A 4,791-nucleotide genomic window follows, 5' to 3' on the forward strand; every position below is an offset into this window, starting at 1 on the left:
CCTCTCTCCCAGAGGTTCCCAGGTACTAAGGCCACATGGACCAAGCAGATCCAACCATAGGACAGTATTGATTATGCCATAAGAAGCAAATGGACATTTGGGGTAAGACCATGGGGCGGGTTCAGATCTTGGAGGAGTCACTGTCCTTACTTCCTTAACTACCTACTGCTATTTCATGACTACTATTTTTCACATCTATTTCCAAATTCCCTTGCTCTTCTATCACTCTGGCAAACTCTACTTATCCCTGCTACTTCTACCTTCTGACTTCTTGGTCCTATTTTTTGTTCTTTTTTAAAAGAATTTAGGCATGTGGCACCAATGCTTACCTTTCCTTCAGTTCCTCTTGATGTCCTGAGTGACACTAGGCTCTTGTCCTTTGACCTCCTCATCTTAAGTGATGACTTCTTCCACTTTACCTTAGCTTTACCCATACTGCATCCACCTCTGAAAGCTTCAGCTCCTAACACCCCATTATCTCCTATCTTTCTAGGTCTTTTACTCCTTCAAAAACCATATAGACTCCAATAACCCTAGACTTCAATCTCATCAAGACATCCAGTCCTTTGACACCATTCCATTTTAAGATTAACCGATTCTCTTACCTTCACATCTTTTCTGAATCGCACAATCAATCACCAGCACTCCTTTGTGGACTATTTTTTCCCCACTTGCTTTCTCAGCTTGGTTCTTGCTTCAGAGGAATTATTCTTTATCTTTCTAGTGAATCACTGAGAATCTAATGGAAGGTAGATTCCCTGTCTGGAATACATCCAATAAAGCCACATAGCGCACTCCCTCAATTCCTTTGACTCTTTCTAAAAGTGTTACCTTAAAAAAAACCAAAAAACCAAAAATAAAAAATAAAAGTGTTACCTTCTCTGTGAGGTCCTTCCTGACCATTCTATTCCACTACTACTTCTATTCCTACCCACACTCACAATCCCCATATTGGTTTCAGTCTTTTTCATGGCACTAACCACCAGCTAATATACTACTTATTTTAATTATTTATTTGTTTGTTGCTGACTTTCTGTCCCATTAGAATAACAAAATCTTGAAGTGGACAAACAGTTTTGTATTTTTTTTAAATTTTTTTTTCAGTTTTGTATTTTTTATTTACTGTTTTATTTCTAGTACCAGGCCAGTGCCTTTGACTTGTACATAGTAGGACCTTCATAAACATAAACTCAACAACAAAGAAACAAACAATCCAATCATGAAATGGGCAAAAGACATGAAGAGAAATCTCACAGAGGAAGACATAGACATGGCCAACACGCACATGAGAAAATGCTCCGCATCACTTGCCATCAGGAAAATACAAATCAAAACCACAATGAGATACCACCTAACACCAGTGAGAATGGGGAGAATTAACAAGGCAGGAAACAACAAATGTTGGAGAGGATGTGGAGAAAAGGGAACCCTCCTGCACTGTTGGTGGGAATGTGAACTGGTGCAGCCACTCTGGAAAACTGTGTGGAGGTTCCTCAAAGAGTTAAAAATAGATCTGCCCTACAACCCACCAATTGCACTGCTGGGGATTTACCCCAAAGACACAGATACAGTGAAACGCCTGGACACCTACACCCCGATGTTTCTAGCAGCAATGTCCACAATAGCCAAACTCTGGAAGGAGCCTCGGTATCCATCGAAAGATGAGTGGATAAAGAAGCTGTGGTCTATGTATACAATGGAATATTCCTCAGCCATTAGAAACGACAAATACCCACCATTTGCTTCGACATGGATGGAACTGGAGGGTATTATGCTGAGTGAAATAAGTCAATTGGAGAAGGACAAACATTATATGGTCTCATTCATTTGGGGAATATAAAAAATAGTGAAAGGGAATAAAGAGGAAAGGAGAAAAAATGAGTGGGAAATATCAGAAAGGGAGACAGAACATGAGAGACTCCTAACTCTGGGAAACAAACAAGGGGTGGTGGAAAGGGAGGTGGGCGGGGGATGGGGGTGACAGGGTGATGGGCACTGAGGGGGGCACTTGATGGGATGAGCACTGGGTGTTATGCTATATGTTGGCAAATTGAACTCCAATAAAATGAAATTAAAAAAAAATAAAAAAAAATAAAAAAAATTTTGTGGAATGGGCTTTCTTTGGAGAAAAATTTAAATATGCACATATTCTTAAAACTTGCTGGTATTTAGTGCCATGAAAAAGACTGTTGTATACTGATTACTTACAAATCTATTTCTTGAGCATGTCTTTTTTTTTAAGATTTTATTTATTTTTTTATGTGAGACACAGAAAGAGAGAGAGGCAGAGACACAGGCAGAGGGAGAAGCAGGCTCCATGCAGGGAGCCTGATGGGGACTCAATCCAGGGTCTTCAGGGTCACACCCTGGGCTGAAGGGGGCACTAAACCGCTGGGCCACCCGGGCTGCCCTAGCCTACATGTCTTGCCACAGTTCCTCACTCACCAATCAAATGTCTGTCCCCACCTCCACCTGAAGTGTCCATTGGGTAGAGATTATCTTTCCATTCCAACCTGCTCATCCTCCTGAACCAATTATGTCCATGAACCACCATCAGCTCAGAAACTCAAGCCAGATATTTGAGTGTCATCCCTGATTTATTTTTTCCTCCCTTCTCATATGCCATCAGTCAATCAGTTCCATTGTTTACATGTAAGTATCTTTCAAATCCAACATCAAGCATAGCTTCCATTCCCTCCTGCCCTTGCATTACTGGAAGATTATCTTAACAGCTTCTTAATTGGTTTCTCTGTCTATAGTACCATTCTTATAAAAATATAAGTCTCATTGGGATCCCTGGGTGGTGCAGCGGTTTAGCGCCTGCCTTTGGCCCAGGGCACGATCCTGGAGACCCGGGATTGAATCCCACATTGGGCTCCCGGTGCATAGAGCCTGCTTCTCCCTCTGCCTATGTCTCTGCCTCTCTCTCTCTCTCTCTCTCTGTGACTATCATAAATAAATAAAAATTTAAAAAAAGTCTCATTAATTCTGTCCTTTTGTCAAACCTTCTTCTAAAGGCCCTCTTTGCTTAAAGAGTAAAATAAAAATGTCTTAAAATAATATTTGAACTCTGAAGCCTCATGTTGACGTGAGGTGCCATGAGATCGAAGTAGCCTGCAGTATTGAGCCAACATGTGGAGGGCAGCTGCCTTGGAAAGTCAACTGGGCCCACAGCACACTTTTCATGAGTGAGAAAAAACCCTGCTGTATGAAGCCACTGAGCTTTTGTTATTGTTTGTTTCTGTGGATGATCTGGCCTATCCTGACTCACATAGTACTTTTACGAGAGATTGTTCTTTCACTTCTTTATTTTTCACCACATTTAGGCACACACACTTTAATGTCTAGAACTGGTTCCAAACTAGTTGCTTAATCCAGATTCCATCATGCTCTTTCACACTTACATGCACTACATACTTGGTTCTCTTGGTCTTTAGTGTTATTCCCTTCCTCATTTGCTTATGGAATTTCTTCTAATTTGTCCTTTGAAATCTTGCTTAAATGTCAGTTTTCTTTGAAATCTTGCTTAAATGTCAGTTTTCCTGGAAAATCTTCTCTGATCATCCAAAAGGGAATTACATACTACCTTGTTCCTTACACATGCTTTAAATTATTGCATGTGTCAAATTACAAAACCAATATTTGTCTACTCATACCCTTCTTTCATTATAGTAATTCAAGAGCCTGAACAATATTCTTGGTACCTTGGGATCAGTAGTGCTTTTTGAATAGATAGATGTTCAAATAATCTTTAAAAAGGCATCAAGATAGGTAAGCACACAAATTAATGTATAATTACAAATTGTGATGATCACTATGTAGGAAGAGGACAGAATTCTATGGGAGAGACCAATAGAAGGACCTAATTTATAGTAAGTGGTCAGCAAAGTCACAGTGACACGGTGGCTAAATAGAATGGGCGTAAGTTAGCTAGTGAAGGTTTGGTGGGTTCAAATGATGGATTATATTACCTGGACTTCAAGACACACATAAATTCCCTATTTCTGTATCTAATCCATAGAAATAAAAAGAAAGATAAATGAGATAAATAAATGAATAGCTGCACTCAGAATCAAGATAAGGAATTATCTGTGGATGAGAAAATAGAAAGGTCTGTACAAGGAGGTCTGTAGATGAGAAATTGTAGCAGTGAGCTGAGGGAACCCATCCTGATTGGGAAACTCATCCTGTGGGAACCCATCCTGACCATATGGGAAACTGTCAAGGTCCCATAGGGAAGCTGGAAGCTGACAAGGCTGTAGCATGAGGTTACTTGGGAAGAAATAGAAACCACCACTACTGAAACATTGACAAGAATCAATAAATTCTTTTTTTTAATTTTAATTTTATTTTTTAAGATTTCATCTGTTTATTTATGAGAGACACAGCAAGAGAGAGGCAGAGACATAGGCACAAAGAGAAGCAGGCTCCATGCAGAGAGCCTGATGTGGGACTCGATCCCTGGACTCTAGGATCACACCCTAGGCTGAAGGCAGGGACTCAGCTGCTGAGCCACCCAGGTGTCCCAACAGATTCTTTTTAAAGATTGTATCTGGAAAAGGGATAATAAATTCAATAGGAGAATCTCATGTAAGGAAATAAAGTTAACAGAAACATAGGAACACAATTTTAAAATAAGCTATCTCCAGAGAACTAAAGGAGGGTGTATCATCTATGAAACAAGAAGAAGAGAAAAATTTGAAATAAGAACAGATTAAAATACAAAAAGAAGCAATTGTATGATTAGTGAAATTAAAACAATAATTTTGAATTTATTAAATATAATTATGT

Source organism: Canis lupus, chromosome 34 (genome assembly GCF_011100685.1).
Source record: "Canis lupus familiaris isolate Mischka breed German Shepherd chromosome 34, alternate assembly UU_Cfam_GSD_1.0, whole genome shotgun sequence".
Classification (NCBI taxonomy): Eukaryota; Metazoa; Chordata; class Mammalia; order Carnivora; family Canidae; genus Canis; species Canis lupus.